The following is a 23,862-nucleotide window of genomic DNA, read 5'->3' as shown; positions in this document are numbered from 1 at the left end:
TTATTTTGCAATACATTATGAAAAAGTTGAGCTCAAAACAGAAAGTGATATTGGTATCACAATGAAATACCTACTCTAGCTTACATAATGTAAACAATGGTTGTCTAAAAGAGTTCAATGGAATTCCACTTCTGTATACTTGTTTTATGAGATTAAATTTGGTTTCTTAAATCTATTTTGCCATTTCAAAAGATCTGCATTAGAAATTCATTTAGAAATTAAATTCAATGCGCTAATATGACATTTTGGAAATGGATTATTTCAACTTGTTCTTTTTGGCAATTTCAACTTAACAAATACCTCAGCTTAAAACTGACCTTACCATCTCTCTAAGTGTATTTGTACATTTTATAGGTATGCCATACATTAGGAATGGCATACTTCTTCACTGGATTTAACAAAAAAGCTTCATATATTTATTTTGAATTAGATAAGGAAGTTCACAACCCCAAGACCAGAATGACATACTCAATTTAATATCAAATGAGTGTCCACCTGCTGGATTATATGAATAACTGGGTGATCCCAGGCAATGTACACTAGCTGAGCACTGGTGTCCTCCATTATAAATGGGAAGCAGACAGGTTATATGTATCATAAGGCTATGTGTGGATTAAATATGTTACATGCTTAGGATGAGGTCTGGCAAACCATCTAAAATTATTATCAATTTCATTTTTATTATAAATTATCATTTTATTCACATTAGTGTCAAAAACTATTGTGTCAAAAACTATTATGAATTTCATTTATATTATTAGAATTTTACTTGTATTATCATTGATGAATCAAGATAATATTATTTTATTACTTACTGAATTGTTTAAGACCCTTAACTTTTATATATTTAAATATATTTTTCACAGTAAAAGTAATGTGCAAAAAAAAAGAAATCTGACAATAAATTCTATTTAAAAATATATGAGAAAATTGTATCTCCTGAAACAAGGAAAAAAAAAAAAAAGCAGATATAAACTATGTAAGCTTCTGTACAGTGAAGGAAACAATTAACAAAACTAAAAGGCAACCTACGGAATGGGAGAACATATTTGCAAATAACATACCTGACAAAGGGTTAGTATCCAAAATATATAATGAACTGATACAATTCGACACCCAGAACGCAAAAATCCAATTAAAAAATGGGCAGAAGACCTGAACAGACATTTCTTCAAAGAAGACCTCCAGATGGTCAACAGATACATGAAAAGATGCTCAACATCATTCATCATTAGGAAAGTGCAAATCAAAACTAAGATATCACCTCACACCCATCAGAATGGCCAAAATAAAAAACACAAGAAACAACAAGTGTTGGCAAGAATGTGGAGGAACTCTCCTGCACTGTTGGTGAGAATGTAAATTGGTGCCGCCACTCTGGAGAACAGTATGGAGGTTTCTCAAAAAGTTAAAAATAGAACTACCCTATGATCCAGTAATTGCACTACTGGGTATTTACCCCCCAAATACAAAAACACTAATTCAAAGGGATACATGTACCCTTATGTGTATAGCAGCATTATTTATAATAGCCAAATTGTGGAAGTAGCCTGTTGATAGATGAGTGATATTTTTGTTATAAAATTAACCGGGAATTTCGGACATCCTGTTTGAATCCAGAACACATACTCATAAACAGGGTGCATAAAGACACCAACCATTCAGAACAGAAGTCAACTGTGAACAATGGTAAGGCCACGCGGGATCATTCTACTTGAGTGATCGGTCTTCCACATAAGTGAGATATAAACACGTTTCCTATGAAAATCATCATGCAAATATTCCTCTTAAATTTTAATTAGCCATGCTCATAGTTTGCTGACACTTCAACTGTATGATGTTAACATTTTCAAGGCTTTAATTAACAAGTACAACAGGGTTTGCTTAATGCTGTAATGTGGTAGAACATGATTTTATGTATCTATTTTAATACCCAAATATTATCTAGAGCCATAGATTTATATCAAAATAAATATCTGTTCCAGTCAAATAATGTCACATTGATGTCATTAGCATTCATGAAGCTTCACAGCTGGAATATAAATGGCACTTTGTTCATTACAACATACGTTTGTTAGTTGTTATAACTGGATCTATCATTTTATATCTCTGACATTAAGGAGAAATAGGTACAAATATGCATTTCCAAATAGAAGCATTTCCTAGGCCAGATCAAGAGGAAATGATTTTATATGAAATTACAAAAAAAAATTGGTCATTTATTTTGGACCAAGCACCTCACCTGAATTATCCCAATTAATCTTCACAACCAGCACATGCAGTTAATATTACCCTTGTTTTACAGAGGGAAAAAACGCAGGTACAGAGAAGTGATATAGTTAACCAAAGGAAGAAGTAGTATCTGAATCCCAGGCAGTCTGTTCCTAAGCCTGTGCTTTCAACTTGTATATCTTGCTGCTTTACAAATGTGTCCTCGTTTTTTAGTTTTAATCTGAACTTGGGTATTAATTCATTAGCTTTCTTCTGATTTATCACAATTTGATATCTATGTTCATTGCTTAATAAATGCTGTAATAATTGCATTTAAATTCAAACTTTAATACCTGCTGGTCACTCCATGCAATATGGTTTTTCTTTCTCCCAATATTCTACCACTCGGTCTGTAATTAAGCTTCTCCCACTTGTAACTTTCTGTTTTACCTTATGGCAAGTTGAGGATGCAGAGGCAGGAGGTAGGTAATTTCTACTGGGTAAGTATGTGATTAATTCCTGTTATGATTAGTATCCTGTTCCCACTGAGAACTCAGAAACAGATATATTGTACACTCTTGGTTGCCTACTCAACATTCATTTCTCCCTTAACATTTTGGACAAGCAACCCCTCTTCTACTCTTCGGTGTGCCTTTGGGGAAGCTGATCCCATTCTCTGGCCCCAACTCCAAGCCTTATTGTTCTACTTATATTACTTCAATCAGAAAGCCCTATACTGTATATTGACCCGTCGTTCAGCTAATAATGATGAAGCCCTGGCATTCTAAATCTGGAGCCCACACTCTTTTTTTTTTAAATTTTTTTTTAAAGATTTTTATTATTTATTTGAGAGAGAGAGAAACAGCATGAGAGGGGACAGGGTCAGAGGGAGAAGCAGGCTCCCCGCTGAGCAGGGAGCCCGATGCGGGACTCGATCCCAGGACTCCGGGATCATGACCTGAGCTGAAGGCAGTCGCTTAACCAACTGAGCCACCCAGGCGCCCTGGAGCCCACACTCTTATCACTACGCTATATTGCTTCTCCATCATGAGACTGCATATACACCATATCTTAGAAGAAACTCATAAGATAATGGAAAAATCATATATCCCTATTTGTTCTAACATAAGTGAAGAGAAAACTGTTTTAAGTGTATGTTCCTGGGGCTCTTGGGTGGCTCAGTCATTAAGCGTCTGCCTTCGGCTCAGGTCATGATTCCAGTATCCTGGGATCAAGCCCCGCATCAGGCTCCCTGCTCCGCAGGAAACCTGTTTCTCCCTCTTCCACCCCCGGCCTGTGTTCCTTCTCTCATTGTGTCTCTCTCTGTCAGATAAATAAATAAAATCTTAAAAAAAAAAAAAAAAAAAAAAGTGTATGTTCTTAGGTAAGCATGCTCTATGCTATTTAGTAGACAATAAGTATTACTTATTATCTTACTATTATAATTATAAACATAACTATCAGAGAGTTTTACCATTTTGAAATCCATTTCCAGAGCCAACTCCAAGAAAAGCTATAAAGTAGGTGAAGTGCTTCATTGCTTTCTCTTTCCCCTATTCTTTCCAAAGATCTCTTCTTCAATAGCCTCCCTCGGCCACCAGAGCCCTTACTCTGCCTTTCACCAGCTCAAATCCCTACAGCTGAAATGCCCCCCCAGCCATTGCCAAACCTCTCCACTAAAACAAATCTATTTTATCTTGCCTACACCAGGTCCTATTACCAGCTTAATGACACTTACTAATGTAGCTCAGCTGCTCTTAGTATGTCGATGTGCTATTCCATTCTTTATTCATTTGATCATAAAAATTATCATTTAATAATTTTCACGTGCAAAGGATTGTGGGCAAGCTATAGAACTAGTGCCATCTCTCAAGGTTCTCTCTGCCTTATTAGGGTATATGAAACACATATGCAAACAATTCACGCTAACAAAACTGGTAAAGGGGTCACTAAAAAGGTAGCTACAGTTCTGTGGAAGTTAAAAGAGACTACTCTGCTTGTTCATTCTTGGGTATTGAAATAGGAGCCTTTAGAAGATAAAAGCCTAGAATCTTACAGGGCATCTGGCTGGCTCAGTTGGTAGAACATGTTACTTCTGATCTTGGGGTTGTGACTTAGAGCCCCGTGTGTGGCACGGAGTTTACTTAAAGACTTTTTTTTTTTTTTTTTTAATAGAAAGCTAGAACTTTAAATTGTAATACATGATTGATTTCTTGGACTGATTTATATTATTGCTTTGGGGATTTTTCATATTTTAGCAATGTCAGCTACAAGGTCGTCTTCTTTATGCTAGGACTTCAGAATGGAGAGAACTCATTTAACACTTTTAAGGACACAAGGGATGACATTCCTCAGTCTTCAAACTACTTTCTCTGACTATTGGTGGCCAATGACACATTTCCCCAGCAGTGATTATGGATATAAGACTGGGAAGGAAGCAGAAACTCAAGCCATCTGCTAAACTAAACTATGTGTGAAAAACCCCACGTTTTATCTCATCATAAGGTTTCAGTCTCCACTTGACTGCTTTACCCTTTTTCTCTTTTAAAAATATGCAGAACCATAAGAACAACTCTTCAAGGCGTAAGTATCTCTTTTTTTTTTTTTTTTAAGATTTTATTTATTTATTTGAGAGAGAGAGAGCATGGGGTGGGGAGGGTCAGAGGGAGAAGCAGACTCCCCGCCGAGCAGGGAGCCTGATGTGGGACTCAATCCCGGGACTCCAGGATCATGACCTGAGCCAAAGGCAGTCGCTTAACCAACTGAGCCAACCAGGCACCCAAGGTGTAAGTATCTTTGAGATTTTAAACATTTCTGATCCTAATCAGTATCTTGCTAAAAGGAATAAAGTTTATTTTGTCAACATCTTCAACAGAAGGACTTGAGCAACAGCAGTCTCAAATGAACGACTATATTCTGCAGTGCTTATGTGTATATGTAGTTATCAGTTTCTGAAAAAATTGAGATTTTGCATCACTTTTTCGTAACTGGTATTTTTCACAAATATATTCAGCTATTATAGATTCATATTCACATTATTGCTTACTTAACAAAGAAAATAGTTGAGCTGAAAATAAATAGGAAGGTTGTCTGGAATTAGCTGAAAATATTTTCTATGAAATATATTTTTCCTCAAAAGCATATCAGTTTTGACAGGTAGAATGTTGTCCTCACATTCAGCTTTGAGGTGATTTTTTTGAATAAAAGAAGGAAACCAACTTGGCTTTCATCTAATGGTCTTCTGAATCACCAGCTGGCTAAAGCCTCTAAACTATACATTTTCCAAGCAAAGATTACAGAGCAAAGAAGCTTAATCCCCTAACCACATCCAGATTCTCATGAATTAATTCATTAGTTCATAAATAAATTACATCCTCAAACCACTGCCTAAACTAATGTGCAGCCATTCATTTTCATCCCTTTGGATTTCTGAGTGTTAGTTCAGATTTCTTTAATTACTAATCAGCAACATCAACAAGAAACACATTATATTATATTCACAAAGAGGTAGATATAAAGGGAAACTCTATGTGCTAAATAGGTCTTTTCTTTATAATATCTTGGCTTTTTTATTTAAGCCTTGACAAGAATGTTCAAGTTAAAGATGAACATTAAGTAGAAATGAATGCCGGAAAAATCATAAGATACTAAACAGTGTTTCTATATTGTTTTACTTTTGCTTTTTTATGTATATGTGTATATGTTTGTATGCATGTGCTGGACAGGGGTATTCATTTTTATCAGCACTGGGAACACTGAAGACAGCACAATTACAGCTTCAAATATCCATACAACTGACTCCCAAGGATATTCCAGATTCTTGGCATAAAAAATTTCCTTAGTCCTAAAAAGTGGTAAATTCCAAAAAAAACTGGGCCATGGGTTACTGTCTCAGGGCAACAAAAATCTGCAATGCAACCTCAAAGCTGATTTTCTGTTTGGTTCTGAAAACCTAGATTTATTCATTTTAAAAATTGATAAGTAATTAATTAACTTACCCTTGTATAATAATGTTTGTGTTTGCTACAATAGTAAGTCCTCTAGATGGCACGGACATGTTTCAAGGATAATAATATATTGGTCTAGCCACTTGTGAGAATTTTTATTTTAGTAAATTGTTTTACTTTTCCTAAAAACATGAAGATTACCAGTTCCATTATTTTACAGGATTTCAGTTGTAAACTATAACCTTTTCAGACTTCTTGAGGACCAAAAGTAAGTCCTTTCCACCATATCTTCAGTGGCTAGCATCATTCCCAGAATATTCTGTAAAATCCGTGTTCAGTGAAGGCTAGTTGAATGAATTGTCTATGTGTATATATATATATACACACACATATACACATATGCATATATGCATATATAGAGAGAGTATATATATATTTATATAAAATATACATAATATAATATACACACATGCATATGGACACCTGATAAAGCACTTACTGTGTGACCAGACCTGAGTTAGTAATTTTGTTATATCTTGTAGTACCCAAGGACACTATCAGTGATTTTACTTCTTTTTTAAATAATTGAGATACGTAATTTCAGATATGACTTGCTTAAGATCACATAGCAAATAGATGGCAGAATCAGGATATAAGCCCAAATCTCATAGTAATTAACTTAAGTAGTTCTTAAGTAGTATGCTATGTGTTAAAGATTTCAAGAATTCCATTAATAAAAGTCAACTTGTAAACTAATTTGAAGATGCCATTCAATTTATTTTTTCTATCAGTGCTGATTAGTGTCTCCTTAATTAAATCATGTGTTTAATACTGAGTTTTTGTTTTGTTTTGTTTTATTACAGCAACCAGGTAAATACCATTCTCCCTGTTCTATTATTAAAAAGAATACAAAACTGTTGTGAATGTATGAGCAGAGAGTAACAAGCATCACTGTAAATAAAACAAGCTAACCCTCATGTTTTCTTAATTATAAGTCAACAATTAAACGATATTATATTTAATATAAAGTCATTATTTCCTTTTAAAATCCTCTTATGCATTTATACAGGTTATTTAAAAATGAAGGATTACGAACTCAAATTTAATTGAAAATATTTTCTAGAATTTTCCAGAAATCTTCCATTGAAAGTGAAGTAAAGTTTTTCTAAAATTGGATGTTTCAGTTCAGTGTAAATGAACATGAATGTGTCCAAAGCCAAAGGAATGTGATGAATGCTGCCCACTGATTTGAGTCCCCACAATCAGTGCTACTTAGAGAGGCTGTCTACAGCTGTTATTGGTCTCTAAGGAGATAGGAAGTTTGAGGTGGACTGTAAGTCAACTCAGGCAGTAAACACACTACACTGCTTAGCTTCACTGACTTTTTTTGAAGTGGGGGTGTGGATAACTTTCTTGATAAGGAAATATTGGAAGATTTCTATTTCTAGCACAAGCTTCTTACCTCCCGGTGGTAACTATTCACACACTAACACCAGTGTGTGGAGCACACTTTGGATAGCACTGGTCTATGTTAATACCATATTGGAATAAAATTCTCACCGGGATCACATACCCTGTGTATCCATATCACATTTGGGATATTTTCGCTCTCTCCAACTATCAAATGTAGAAAAGTGGGAACTGGTGTATGAAGCAACGTCTTCAAGTTCTCTTCAGTGTGAAAAGGGCGGAATTTTACTAGAAGACCAGCAATGCTTTCATTGTTACATTTCTTTGTATGTTGTTCTATGTCTCTGGGAGTGCATCTCTTCTAGTCCATCCAGGCAACTTTAACAAAAATACCACAGATTGGGTAGCTCCAATACAACAAAAACTTATTTCTCACAATTCTGTAGGCTGGGACATCCAAGATCAAGTTGCCAGCATGGTCAGTTTCTGGTGAGAACCCTCTTCCTGCTTCAGAGCCGGCACCCATTCGCTGTGTTCTCACAGGATGGAAGGAGCAAGGAATCTCTGTGGAGTCTTTTTCATAAGGTACTAATCTAATTTATGAATGCTACAGCTCATGACTTAAGCATCTACAAATGCCATCCTCTTTGGGGTTTAGGATTTCAACATATGAATTTTAGAGGGACACAAACATTCAGACCAAAGCACGATCATTCTTCAGTTGGCATTATTATTTTAATAAGGTTTACAAATAAATAAAAACTAAAAGTAAAATCATACTGAAACAAAGAAATAAGCACTTTAGATTTTACTTCCAGTTAATCATGTTTGGCAGAAAGGTAACAAAATGACCTAAAAATCTTTACCTGAAGCCATGGTTCACTTGTGGCGATATATAGAATGGCAGACACTTGGAGCTTTGGACAAAGGCTCTCAAATTTAGTGTACGTAAGCCTGCTAACATGCCCGCTCTTGACGTTCCATCCCCGCAAAATCTGATAAATTAGTTCTGCAAAATTGATGCATAATCTGCATTTTTCAAAAAGGTCTCCAATGAATTTCCATGCAGGTCTGCAGGAGTCCACATGTTGGGAAAAACCTGGCTCCCATGCATTAAATAAGGTGGGCCAAATCAATTCTACTGTGTGACTCTAAGGCCATAGAGATATAAGTGAAATTTCATCAGTATTTTATATGTGTGTGAGATTTAAATGAACAAACACTTAACTGATTAAAAAAAAGAAAGAGTGGATTCTGTGAGGACTCTTGGACTTCGGAGTTCGTTTGATTGGATTCCCAGAGTACAAACAACTGGTAGTTTATATTCTCCAGGCTGTGTTAAGCATACACGGTCTTTCCACTTGTCTCTGCTTAGCAGCCAGATTTTGTCAAATACTTGAATAATGGACTAGGTGTTTGAATTGCAAAAGCGCGATGCTTGCACATGTCAGTGGATGCAAACTTCCAGTGTCACTGACACGTACCTGGAGCCCTCAGACCAAAATGTTTTATGTTCTTCACTCCTCAGAGAAGTCTTTTCCAAGCAATGCCCTTAGTAGAACCCCTCTCTCCACCGACTTTCAATTTCCACTCAGCAATTCACTTCCTCATTTCTTTCACAATCTGAGAGTATCTTGTTTATCTATTGTTTTCTTGTTTAATGTCTGTTTCTCCTCACTAGAATGTTTGCTTCTTAAAAGCAGAGAGCACATTTTCTTATTATTTTTTTAAAAAGATTTTATTTATTTATTTGACAGAGAGATAGAGAGAGAGAACAAGTAGGCAGAGAGGCAGGCAGAGGGAGAGGGAGAAGCAGGCTCCCCGCCGAGCAGGGAGCCCGATGCGGGGCTCAATCCCAGGACCCTGGGATCATGACCTGAGCCAAAGGCAGACGCTTAACCAACTGAGCCACCCAGGCGCCCTGAGCACATTTTCTTACACACTGCTATGATCCTGGTAAGTAAATCTCCGTGGGGCTACATATATTATAAATGATCTATAGGTGTGTATTGAATGAGGGAATAAATATTTCAATGAGTATTCTAGGATGATGTGGCTAGATATTCCACTTAGATGTGATTTCAAGAATTTTGAGGGTGGATCAAATAATGATAAAATAGAACATTCTTCAGGTACATATAAGGGGCCTTTTGTTTATCATCTGCTTAAATTAGAGTATCAAAAGATTAAACTCTCCACTATACTTCTGGAATTTTATAATAATTTTGCATATCAAAGAATCAGAGAAGTCCTAAAGAACTTTTCTTAGCTTAATTAGACCAGCTTCCCTAAGTTATTTTTTTTTTTAAGATTTTATTTATTTATTTGAGAGAGAGAGAATGAGAGAGAGCAAGTACATGAGAGGGGGGAGGGTCAGAGGGAGAAGCAGACTCCCTGCTGAGCAGGGAGCCCGATGCGGGACTCGATCCAGGGACTCCAGGATCATGACCTGAGCCGAAGGCAGTCGCCTAACCAACTGAGCCACCCAGGCGCCCTTCTCTAAGTTATTTTTGACAATTTAATTTTTTGTTTCTTTCTAAATATCCTAAAGATGTTTGTCAGCAAGGATTTATTGGAGGAGTTGCTATTTCACGCATTTTTTCTCCTCTATTCTATGATATCTCTGTTATTATGATGGTGATGGGTAAATAAGAAAGATTTATTATTTCAAATTGTGTTTTATCCTCAGCTTTTCTGAATCATCTTTGTGACAGGAAATTGGTATATGATTGGAAAGCAGCGATTAGTCTGGGGAGGAGGAAATTTGCATGCATCTACAGGTTTTATTGCCTGATTACCGTAGAAGGTGGGTGAAAGGGATTGCTCTTATTTCCTATAAGCAAAAAGAACATGTATCTTTTGTTGAAAATCTACTTTCACAAAAACAGACTCCATTATTTTCCTTCACCTTTGATTATTTTAACAGTCATCTCTTATAATTGGAACCTTCAAAACATGACCTCTTGGCATTGATGTATTTGTGAAACTACTTCTCTGTCTTTAAGAATCACACTTATAAAAGTAAGTTAATAAGAGGTGGCCTGGTATTTCAACAAGAATTTTGTTGTTATTTTGCGGAAAGACCATGTTGCTTTATGTTAAACAATTTCTCTTTACACTAGGACATGACAGCAATTAACTAGCTAAAATGTTGCATTTTATAGTATTATAACTGAAAGAATTTGTGACAATAAATTCTTTTTCCTTTCAGTGCTGGTACATAATTGGGGGAAAAAAAAGAAAAAAACCCTGTTCTTTTCGTGTTTTTCTATATAATACATTTGTCATTTCTTATTAGCTCTTCAGATTTCTATTATTTACAATCCCTTTGAGATGCAATAAAAAAAGTTTCCACACAAAGCTCGTTATTTCTAATTAATCCCGTAACAAGACTTCAGGATGGCTGTGCTATGAAGCTCTTTTCCAAAACAATAGTGTCTTATTATCCATTTCATTTTATAAATTTTACTTCTGAGGTATCAGGATAATTTATATAATATACATTTTCTGTTGTTTTAATATGTAACCAGGCGACCAAACACAATATTTGATAAATAATTCACAGCTGTGAGATTATAACATTTTCCTTTGAATTATAAATAAGATATCTGAATTAACAGTTTGGAAATAATGCCTCTCAGCTAAACAAACATAATATAAAAATACCCTTAATTTTTCTCTATCACAAACTGATACCATCTGAAACTTACACCAATCTGAAATTAAATTTATATTGTGGGGCTACAGATTCTCTTGGAAATATACTCTATTATTAGAATAAAAGAAATGGTCTCCTTCTTCATGAATTGAATTCAGTTTTAAGAGAAGCAGAGCTCATTTGCAACCATACCTCCTAATTGCCATAACGCCTTTGATAATATTTTTATATCTTTCCCTCTTGACTCTTTTTGAGATCTGCTAAAAAATTAGAAATTTTAAATCAAGTAATCAGTGGAAGAGAATGCTCAGGGAAAATCTGTTGCATGTACAATGAGATGAGACTATTATTTAATATCAAGGACTTTAAAATAGAACTTACAGGGAGAAAAATAACTTTTCGATATTTTAAAGTCTTAGTCAAGACAATGGTGACCATATAGAAAAAAATATATAACTGCACGAGTTTGACTTTGGTTTCTTTTTTTAAAAGGAACATTTCCATATGTAGGCCACAGTAATCAGATTAATAAGAACACTTAAGGTATAAGAAAAGGAAGGTGTCAGGAAACTGTCTGCTTTGACTGAAATCTATTTCCCCTGTGTATAAATGCGAACACCCAACGTGGACACCTAACGGGATGGACGTGGTGATGAAATAAAGGCACTTGGGTCGCCTGGGTGGCTCAGTCGTTAAGCGTCTGCCTTCGGCTCAGGTCATGATCCCAGGGTCCTGGGATCGAGCCCCGCATCGGGCTCCCTGCTCCGCGGGAAGCCTGCTTCTCCCTCTCCCACTCCCCCTGCTTGTGTTCCCTCTCTCGCTGTGTCTCTCTCTGTCAAATAAATAAATAAAATCTTAAAAAAAAAAAAAGAAAGGCACTTTATATTCCTGACTTTGTTTCTTCAAGCCCTAGAAGGAAGGTCTTTTGGGTTCACACAGGATATTAGTAATTCGTTTTATTTTCCTTCTAGCATTAACATGTTAGTTCTTTCAAACATTCCTCTGCACCCCTAATTTCTAAAAACTGCCCATCTGTGCTCTTTCTGTAAAACCTTTCCATGGACACTACGTTTCTTAAGGAATGGTGAGATCTAGAGACGATACTGCTGCTCCTTAGCTTGTCACAGAGCATACCCTCCCTACTCCGAACAATTATTACTTGGTTTAAATAAGGGATAATGTGATCATGTTTCAGTTTTTTTGTGTGTAAATGTGATGTTTTCCATACCTATCCCAGGAGGCCTTTGACTAACCATTGCCGTCGAAACCAGGAATGAAGTACAGTGACAAAAGTGCTCTCTCTGACCAAACTTCAGTCAAACGTCTATAAGCACTCTTCTCAACTAGGCCTTAGTCTTGGGCTTTGGTGACCAGCTCTGCTGGGCCCGTGTGAAATGAGAGAAAAAATATATATATGGGTCTCTGCCCCTAGTTCTTGACACAGGACTCCTGAAACCCTTGCAATTTCTTGGGTGATAGGACTGTCTTTTGCTCTAATGAGGCAAATTTGGGTGGGCTCCTGGATGGGTCCTGGATGAGGGCTGGTCACCATGATTAGAAGCTTGAAATTTTCATCAGGCCCCCCCACCCGCCCTGTCTCTTGAGAAGGGAGAGGGCTACAAATGGAGTTAATGACCTATCATGCCTACATGGCCAACCCTCCATAAAAATCCAACAGTAAAAAGGTTAAAAAAGTCAAGCACATTGACAACTGGAGGTGATATATTCCAACCCCATGAGGACAGAAGCTCCTGTGTCCTAAGACCCTTCAGCCCTCGCCCTAAGAATCTCTTCATCTGGCTGGCTGTTCATCTGTATCCCTTATCATATCCTTTGATAAACTGGTAACCTCCTGAGCTCTATGACCTGTTCTAGCAAATTCATCAAACCTGAGGAGGGGGACCTCCGATTTATAACCAAATCAGACAATAGTTGTGTAACCTGGGGACCTATTATTGCAACTGGCATCTGAAATGGGATGAGAGCAGTCTTGTAGGGCTGGGCCCTTAACCTGTGGGATCTGACACTATCCCCAGGAAGACAGTGTCAGAATTAAGTTAAACTCTAGGACACCCAGCTGGTGTTACATAGAACTGCTTGTTGTGGGGAAAATTTTTCATGCATTTGGTGGCCAAAAGTGTCAGAAATGAAGTGTTCTGAGTGGTTATGGGAGTAAAGGAGACACATAAGACAGAATGAGATCGGAGGGAAGAACTGGGTTTCCCCTACTCAGAAAAACCTGGCTTCCCTAACTCAGCTTACATTATTACCCAGTTTCAGCAAGAATCTTGCCAAGTCAGTTTAGAGAGAATTCCCCACCCTTGAACTCTCATAACCCTCAAATTGCTCGTACCCCTCATGATATAGGATCACCCTGGCCTGCCTTCATCTGGAATCCTGCTAGGTCAGTTTAGCAAGAATTCCCCCCTACCCTTGGTGTCTCCTCTTTGCAAAGTTTCCATCCACTGATCCCCTCTCCACAAACTTTCTCCTTGGCTAAAAATCCCCATTCGTTCTTATATTCAGAATTGAGCCCAGTTCTATTCTGAGGTCTCTTTTTTCTACCGCAACAGTTTCTGAATAAAATCTGCTTTTACTGATTAACTACCATCTTGTCCTGGTTTTCTTTAACAATGGCCAAATAATACAAGGCTTGATTAACTGAAATAGAAAAAAGTACTTAGCTTCAGTTTTCCTTAGTGAGCTAGGTAAGAGAGTATCACTTAATGATCTAGAATATAGTATGATTGTAATTCTCAAGATAATTTCTGATGAAATTTGCTTATGTCACTTTCTGAAAATGTATATGTGTATTTATTTTTCTTAGCTGCACATAACACCAGGGATGATAACCAAAAAAAAAAAAAAAAGGAACACAACATCTGTCTTATAATAACTCTGAACCTGTTGGGAAATTTAAATGATATTACAGCCATAATAATGAAAAGCAAAACGGAACTTGTTGATATACAATATTCTTATTATCTCCAGGATATTTGTTAATTGCCCTAATGTACCCGTAGTTATGCTATGCTAGACAGTTTTAGGATGAATATCAAATGAATCCTTTCTTTGCATTGAAGGAGTATATACATTAAAAATATCACTATCATCTCATTACTAAAAAAAGAAAGTAGTCATATGTACTACCATGATCTAAATTCCCTTAAAATTAAATTATGACTTGGTCTTTAATATCTCATAATTCCCTGCATTTCCCCTCTTAACTCTTCATCACAGTTTGGAAATATACATGGATATGTTTCATTGTTTGTTTACTCAACGTGCTCTATTCCCTGCCACACGGAGATGTACACCTGGAAAGGGCAGAGGCGCTGTCATTCATTCTTGTTTATTTCAGGCAAACTTCTAACACCCAGTGTTACGTCTAGCGTGCAGTAGGCATTAAATCAATATTTGTTGAATAGATAACTGAATAAATCTACTTGCTCTTAAACTCTGTAAGGGTGAGGACTTTGTTTAATTTGTTCAATAAAGTATGTCTGGTATCAGACACTGTACTTGGAGCTCAGCTGAATGAACGAGAAAGGAAGGAAAGAAAGGGAGGAATAACGGAAGAAAGGCGACTAGAGAGAAAAATCATGGGATTAGAAAATGGATAGATTCTTGAACTTTACATAGTTTCCTCAGTTTTTATGGGGAATTATATGTAAACTACATGTAAATCATCTCTCATATATATACAAACAGGGTTGCTGGAGGGGAGGCGGGTGGGGGGATGGGGTAACAGGGTGATGGGCTTTGAGGGCGCATAATGTCATGAGCACTGGGTGTTGTATGCAATAGATGAATCACTAAATTCTACCCCTGACATTAATAATACAGTATATGTTACTTAAATTGAATTTAAATACAAAATTAAAATATATATGTATATTCTCCATATTTTCCACATAAGTAGAATATGAGATACCAAATTTAACTATGCTTTGATAAAATGAAGATGATATAAATTATAAAATTATCTTTGTGACAGCCAAATACTTATTCTTAACAGATAAACCTATGTGAAAAAAAATGAGACTAAAAATACTTAGATGGTATTTCTAGCGGCACTTATCTAGTAAGTGGTGAGCCAGGGCTAAAAGTCATGTCTGTGATACAGTACATTTTTCTTCCTAACCAACAATATTCAAAATCAGCTTATATTACACTTTCAGTTCTACCTAGCTAGAAAGAACCAGATATAAAATATTATTTGTTAGAGGTAAAGTCTCTACAAATGAGCAGTATATCATATCACACATGAACTAAAGGCTTAACATTTTACGTTAATTTGTCATTCCAATGAGCATATTCTACGTACCAGGCACCATTCTATAAGCTAGAAATCACAGTGAACAGAGCAGACAAAAATCCCATTCATCACTGAGATACCAATTCAGCTGGGGAGTTAAATGTATCATCAAATATTACAAATATTTAACAAGCATTCAATGAAAAAAATGAATTAACACACACCTCTTTCTTTCCCTCCATCTTCTCTCTCTCTCTGTCTCTTTGTCTCTCTCTCTGACACACACACACACACACACACACACACACACACACACACACGTTTCCTCTACAATTCTTCATTCTCCACCTTCTGCTTCCCAAAGGTAATCGAGAGTAAGAACTGGATGTAGATGTGTACACACACTTTTTTTGCTTACTGAAACCTCAAATCATATGCAAGCATATTATATGCTTCTTTTAAAATAAATATATAATCATTATTGAGAAGGCAGACATGTATTTGGCCTTCCACTTATTACGTAAGATCTTTGGCAATAAAGTCACCCTTTTAAAAAAAGTGTAGTGTTTTACAAGGCTTGAAAAATGTATATGGGTGGTAACCACCACCACAATCAAGATCTAAAATAGTTTTGTCAATCCCCAAAATACCCCTTATGTCCCTTAGTTGCTAACCCTCCCCCTACCCAAAACCTTTGACAACGACTGATCTGTTTTGTCTCTAAATGTGACTTTGCAAAAATGTCCTACAAATGGAATTATACATCTGACTATTCAATAAATGTTAGTTATTAAGATCATATATCACTGTATTTAAGAAGATAATAATTATAGGGGATTTCCTTTTTAGTTCAATGCCAGGGGAAAAAATTAAATTTTAGTGTAATGCTTTCTCATCAATCATATGATAAATTCCTATGAAACTAAAATGTAAAGAAAAATGTAATTTTGAATCACTGAAATACTATATTGTTGTTTATTCCCACAACATTGGGATCATTCTACATACATCCTCAACACTATCATCATCTAAAATTTCACACCATGATCTTTCCTTCAGGTCAAAAGATGTGCATCTGATTCACTCTTTTTAACTGATGAATATATACTGAGGTATGAATAAACTTCACTTTATTCGACCATTCCTACACTGATATTCAAGTTCTTAAAATTTCATGCTACTACAATCCATGCTGTAATCAAAATAATCATCCATATATTCATTTCTTAGTACATTTATTTCTATATGAAAGAGGTTGTAGTGCAAGGTTATGTGTATTTTAAATTTTCTTAGAAATTTCTAGTTTATTTTCCAAAATACTTCAGCAATTCACATACCCAGCTATGATGCAGAAAACATGTCTGTTTCCCTAAATTATCATTGAACACAGTCCCTTAAAAATTGCTGTGAAAAACAGAATTTCATTTCTTCTTTTTTTATTGTTTTAAAAGTTTTTATTTAAATTCCAGTTAGTTAACATACAGCTTAATACTAATTTGAGCTGTATAATTTAGTGATTCAAAACTTCCCTACAATACTCCATACTCATCCCAAGCGCACTCCTTAATAAACACCCAAAAAATGAATAATCCAATTAAAAAAATGGGTAGAAGACATGAATAGACATTAAAAAAAAAGACATATAGATGGTCCACAGACACATGAAAAGATGCTCATTTCTTCTTTTTTTTTTTTTTAAGATTTTATTTATTTATTTGAGAGAGAGAATGAGAGAGAGAGAGCACATGGGGGGGGAGGGTCAGAGGGAGAAGCAGACTCCCTGCTGAGCAGGGAGCCCGACGCGGGACGCGATCCTGGGACTCCAGGATCATGACCTGAGGCGAAGGCAGTCGCTTAACCAACTGAGCCACCCAGGCGCCCTCATTTCTTCTTTTTATTATTTTTCTATCACCAGTAAATCTCAGTGTGATACTAAGGAAAGGTCTTAAAGTAGGTAAACAATTATTTATTGATATGGTTCACAGCAATTATGGGAGTAAGAAAAATAGGAGAGACATATCAAGACTTTAATATTAAAGAGGAGAAAAACCTGTACCTCACTGAAAATATTTGGTTGAGATATAGTAACTCAAATTTCTTTATGAGTCAGGTGAGGAGGCAACTATATGTATGAAGGATCCCTTAGGTCCTGATAACTGGAAACCTTCGATTCTAAAACATTATAAATGATTATAAACATAGGCGTTATTTTAGTTTCAATGATCTACATTTTCAATTCAATTAAATAATAAATACAATTTACAAAATATATTTTTGAAATTCAGCTTGTGCAAGTTTGCCTTAAAAAGGGGCACTCACAGGGTGCCTGGGGGGCTCAGTCAGTTAAGCAGCTGCCTTTGGCTCAGGTCATGATCCCAGAGTCCTGGGATCGAGCCCCGCATCAGGATCCTTGCTCTGCCGGGAGCCTGCTTCTCTCTCTCCCTCTGCCTGCTGCTCCTCTCTCCCTCTGCCTGCTGCTCCTCCTGCTTGTGCTTGCCCCCCCGCCCCTCTGTCAAATAAATAAAATCTTAAAAAAAAATAAAAATAAAAATCACACTCACAAGAATTCCCTGAAAAGTTTAACCTTTCCCATCTGTCGTCATTTAATTCTACTTGTGTTTTGAGACTCACTACTAATCTTTTTCCATGAAGGCAGTACTATAATCTGTTTGCATAAAACAGGTGATAATTTATATTGAATAATCAACATGTACTTTAGTGTAACTCACTAGAAATATATTATCTGAATTTGCAGTATTTGTGAGGTCAGCTTCAGACTCAAGAACATTAATTAAGCAATTTAGGGGGAAATAACATCTCCGTATCTACTTCTCTCCTATTCCTATCAATACTTAAAATAATCCTTGCGCTTTGTGAAAAAAATGGTATTTTTAATAACTTCCACTTTTCCGTGACTCTATTTGGAGACTTTTTGGCAACAGAATTAAAATGTGCCCCAATGTGCCATGTGAATATTGCCAAAGGATATCATCATGGCTTATAGGAACTACAAATTAAAGGGAGCTATGAGAATGAAGGCAGAGGAATCAACAAAATTCCACAGGTAAAAAGCATAAGAATGGGAGAGAGAGTCAAAACTCTGTGGACCTGACCACTTTCCATGTCACTTTAAAGTTAAAAGAGAAGTGGAATCAAGACTTAATGCTCTTGACACCTATAAAGTAAATATTAATTGAAAAATAATAGACTATAACTTGGTATGCTTTTCACTGCTCTATTCCTTGAGTCTAGAATTCTCCTCATAAAGAAACTCAGTAAATACTTGTGAGATTAAAGAATAATAAATTCAAATTTGAATTTTAAGTTTTAAGGGAATATAGGTTATCATATAAATGACAGCAAGCCACACAAACTCTCTGCCTCTTGCCTTTTTTTTTTTTTTTTCCAGGTAATACTTTTTGGAAGTCTTGCAAATCAGTATATATCAGCTTTCTTTTTCTTTGTAATGACTGAATAATATCCCATTCTTTAAATGTGCCATAATCTACAGGAGTTTGAACATGTTGGTTGTTTCTATTCTTATGCTCTTTAAAACCTTTCAGTGAATATCCTTGTACATGCATCATTTCATAAGTGAGCAAGCAATATGTGTGTACATATTTAGGGTGTACTTCTTATGTATAAATATAATACATATATGATACAAATACATTATATATTTATAAAATGTATATAAATGTATAAATTTATAAGTGATACATATGTAAATTATTCAGTATTATTATTGGGTCAGAGGCTTTGTGTATTTTAATGTTAAATATATTACTAAATATCATTTCCCAGAGACTGGCCAATATATACTCCCACTATTCTTATACTGAGACCTATCTGTTTTTCTGCTCCTCTTCTAGAACACCATTTTCTTCTTCAACACCTACATTAATTCCATAACCAAGTACTAGCTACCAATTCAAGCTTAAAATGGCTTTTTGTACCCTTCTAGACTCTTTAACACCCGGCTTCCTCCACTTGGGTATACCCCCATTCTAACCTCTCCTGCCCTATTGCAGCAAAACAGGCAGAGTGTATTTTCTTATCTACATCCTGTGCTTATAATTCTACAATGATTTCCTATTTAACTTAATTCCAAATCAAAAACAGTTACTATGGTCTCTGCCTACTTCTCTAAAATCATCTGTAATTCTCCCCTTCAATCCCTACAATAAAGTCACACTAATCTTCTGTCAGTCCTTGGGACACTTTTTTTTTTAACAGCTCTATAATTTATTTTTTAACAGCTCTATAATTTATTTTTTATTTTATCTAGAATATCTTACTATCTATTCTTCAACTTGCAGATTCCTTGCTGTCCTTCAGATTACTGACAAGTATTTCTCTCTTTGTTTTTTTTTCCCAAACATATTTTACTGAATCACTAGCCTAGTTTATGTTTTCTTCCATAGCAGGACCTGAATTAAGAACTTGGATGCAGGTAGTTTATTTGGAAGATGATCACAGAAAACAAAAGGGCGAAAACGGGTTAAGACAAAAAAAGAGAAGACAATAAAATGTATGTCAACAATCAATTAACCAAGACTAATCTATTAGCTGCTCTGAAAAACTATGTGAGACATCTCACAGATTCATTCCATTAAATGGGGAGAGGCTACAGCATAATCTAATAATTTCCATTCCTGATTGGTGAAAGGAAGCGCTCCATATTTAAGGATTTGATGTGAATACAGCTGTACAAGTTAACACTGTATTAGAAAATGCTCTCTGACAGAAAATAAGAGAGACACAGGTTCTTCAAAGAGATAAGTGACATATGCTGAAAACTTACTTCATTTACAACTGCAGGTGACCACAGATAAGCTTATGGGATACAGGGTGGAAAATAAATAGAGTCTGTTACAGTTCACCACTTGAACCACACAGACCTATCCAGTTGTGCTCCACATGGAGTCTAACCTGTTACTGATGCATCAGGATAACTGGCAGTCACAATCTCAAAAAAAATGAGTGAAATTGGACAGTTAGTAAAACAAGAGAATCTCTTCTGCTTCCACTCATACTAAAGCCATATTGGTATTAATATTTTTGTCTTTCTCAACCATTGCTGATTTTTTTTCACCCTTGGCTAGGACATTTGCTATGCATTTTTTTTTTTTTTTTACTTAAATGATAGCAATTTATTTATAATGTACTAAGTTTGAGATAACTATTAGATAATCAAGAAAAGACATTGAACAAATAATGAGATGAATTAATCTAATTCTGGGGAAAGGTCTGGCTCTAGAGATAAAAAATTATATGTAATTAGGGGTATATAAAGAACTTAAATCCATAGGAGTTGAACAATATGGGAATGAATGAAAAGAGGAAAAATTTCTCAGTACTATGACATAGAGCACAACAGCACTTAGACTTTGGTCCTGTGAGAACAGTCCTTGAGATTAAAAGAAAAGAAGTTAATTTGATGTCCTGAATTCCCAGTAAAGAAAGTTTATTAGGAAGTCATATCCATTGGATTCAGCAACATGAAAATAATGATTACCTTGAAAAGAGAAGACATAAAAAAGCAGTCAGAGAGAAAACCTGACTAGGTTATGTTCAAACTAGAATGGATGTGAGCAAAATTGGATGCAAATAGTGTAGAAGAGTGTGTCAAGGAGTTTTACAACAGAGAAGTGAAGAGTCAGCTGGTACAAGAAGTGGGATCTGAAAATGTTTTGTTTCTGTTTTTAAGGTTGGGTAGATGAAAGAGTGGTTGAATGCTGAAAGGATGGATCTAGTAGAGAGCAAAAAGTTGATGAAGCAGGATATGAAAGATGGAACTGCTGGAGTAATCACTTTAGGAGCAAGTACGATGATATCTAATGAACTAGTTCAGTGTTTCCCCTATGACAGGAATCCAGACAGTCCATCCATAGTAATAGGCAACTCAGAGTATATGCACACAGATCCAGATAGATGTTCAAAGGTGGTATGGGAGCTTTTGGAATTTGCCTTCTGATTCTATTATATCAGTGAATTAGGAAGCAAAGATCAATTCAGAGTAAAAATGAAGGAAACTGTATTGGAGGTTTGAGGGGATATTAGAAGATACAAATGATATTTAGAAAAGAGGAAGAATGATGGAACGTGGAATGTTATAGATGAAGAAAAACATTCAGGGCCTGCTTAATGCTATGGGTCATTGATTTAACTGGAAACTGTATCCATGTTTGTCTTTTTTTTTTTTTTTTTCCCTCCAGATACTTTTAACTATGACCAAAAAGAACAGAACTGTTTTATCTAGGCTCCCCCTCTACCCTCAGCAAATGACTACAATGAAATTAAAGAGAACAAAATCCAAAATGAAAATGATAGACAATGGAATTTAAGCTGTGTGAGGCAGAAGTGAAGAAATGAAGCTAAAGACAGACTGAAAAATGATAAGCATAACTAGATTGTAAGTCCTGACGTCCTGATGTGGTGTGAAACTTGCACAAGTCAGAAGACTAGATGAAATAATCCAGAATAATAATTGCTAGAGGCTTGAAACTGTTCTTGAAATAGAGACTCGGGGGCCTTGCGGGTACTGCTATCCAACACCATCCATGGTATGACCAGAGAAGGAAGGAGTCAAGTTTTAGAATTAGAATTAGAATATTAGAATATTAGAATATTAGAATATTAACCACAATTAGATGGGAATAAGTCTGATTTTTCATCATTTTACACACACACACACACACAAACACACACAGTTCCTTAAAATGCTGGTGGATGGTAAGGTCTCAATTTAAAACAAAAGATGTTTGGTGAATTAATAAATGAAGGAATTCATTCACCATTATAAGCATCAGTGCTGATTAATATTAACTCACATTTTACTGTTTCTCACCTAATAGTAAACTTTTAACTACGGAATATGTAACTTCTACTAAAATGTCAATATTTTATAGCCAAAGACCATGAAGAATATATGAATACGCAACCGGGGGAACCATGGTGTGTCTCCAAGAGAGGATTTTAGCAAGAACCTAGTACAGGATTTGAGTTTTCATGGGTGATTTGGGGGAGGGTTTAAAGAAGTAGAAGTTTGCTCTAGATTGGATGCTGTTGAAAAAGTAGGAACAACTCTATGATTGAGTATCCTAATACATCTTATCCGTAGGGTGGGAGACCTGAAGCAGAACAAAGCCATAGTTGGTAAAGAAGTAGTAGTCGTCATTTATTTTGACCAAGAGAAGTGTTTGCTATTTTGCTGATGGCAATTGAATTGTTTTTGTGTGTAGCTAGAAAAAAAAATAAAGAAGTAGATTTGCTTTGTCTCATTTTATCATAGTATTAGAGTAAACTTGTCTGAATTTGGTATTCTGCAAGATCGTTTATGTCTAATGAGACAATAACATGACTTAGCTATGATTGTCAGGCCAGTTTCTTGAGGCCAGGGACTGCTCTCTCTCTCTCTCTCTCTCTCTCTCTTTTTTCCCTCTTTCTCAGAAGTAACTAATAATATTCCATCAATAAGACTTCTGTTAATATTTTAATCATAACAAATCAGTTATGTAAGGCAGGTAAGTTTTATTAATAGAAGTCTACTAAAGACTATTTTAATTGATGCTAAAAGGTCACCTTATAAAATCATTTATTTTAAAAAATGGTAAGATTTCAATGGCTGCAAAAGTACAAGCAGCACAGTAAATATAGGAAACCTGGACATGGTGAGATATTTGTGCCTATTAGTCTTTGCTGTTCCTTAAGTCTGTTTTTCAGACGTTTCTTAATGGAACTGTATTTACAGATAAGATGGCTTTCAAAATCTGTCCATTGCCTCAAAGTTATCTACTTTTTATCTAAATCAGGGAAAATCTACCACATGTTTTTAATGGGAAAAAATGTATATATTATTACTGGTTTGCCCTTAGTTGTCCTTTCCTACTTCTCTCTTTCCTAACTGCAACTTGGCCTCTTGGGCCAGGCAATTTGCTATTATGTTTTCAACATACTATTTTGCAGGGAAGAAGAAACATGCATTGTAAGAATACTAGTGATCTTACCTGTTGAACATTAAAAAATTAGGTTTCGAAGATCATTTTAAAAGTGTGTGATTTGGGCGCCTGGGTGGCTCAGATGGTTAAGCGTCTGCCTTCGGCTCAGGTCATGATCCCAGGGTCCTGGGATCGAGTCCTGCATTGGGCTCCCTGCTCCTTGGGAGCCTGCTTCTCCCTCTGCCTCTCTCTCTCTCTCTCTGTCTCTCATGAATAAATAAATAAAATCTTTAAAAGTGTGTGAGTCATAATTATACGTCTCTTTGAAGTGAGGTTAACGGAGTCTTCTCTTATCTGTACATATGTATATTTATATGTGTGTATGTATGTAGGGTATGTGTGAAAGTTCATTTTTATTTTTTTATTGTGGCATACTTC

The 23,862-nt window shown here is 35.7% G+C and overlaps 2 long non-coding RNA genes across 3 annotated transcripts; both read left to right on the top strand.

Moving 5' to 3' along the window:
• Positions 1-4,684: 4,684 nt before the first annotated feature.
• LOC118532927 (uncharacterized) lies at positions 4,685-8,690 on the top strand. 2 transcript variants are annotated; one of them, XR_004915955.2, is made up of 3 exons: positions 4,685-4,794; positions 8,015-8,153; positions 8,638-8,690. It is a non-coding gene; the product is annotated as an uncharacterized LOC118532927 (long non-coding RNA). The 2 variants fall into 2 exon arrangements; XR_004915956.2 differs by lacking the exon at positions 4,685-4,794 and adding an exon at positions 4,827-4,997.
• A 648-nt stretch (positions 8,691-9,338) lies between these two features.
• On the top strand, positions 9,339-23,535 carry LOC144381244 (uncharacterized). Its single transcript, XR_013446130.1, has 3 exons — positions 9,339-9,524; positions 10,258-10,589; positions 21,703-23,535. It is a non-coding gene; the product is annotated as an uncharacterized LOC144381244 (long non-coding RNA).
• The last annotated feature ends 327 nt before the right edge of the window (positions 23,536-23,862 follow it).

This window comes from Halichoerus grypus, chromosome 3 (assembly GCF_964656455.1).
Source record: "Halichoerus grypus chromosome 3, mHalGry1.hap1.1, whole genome shotgun sequence".
Lineage (NCBI taxonomy): Eukaryota > Metazoa > Chordata > Mammalia > Carnivora > Phocidae > Halichoerus > Halichoerus grypus.
This window is presented reverse-complemented; position numbering and strand designations above follow the sequence as displayed.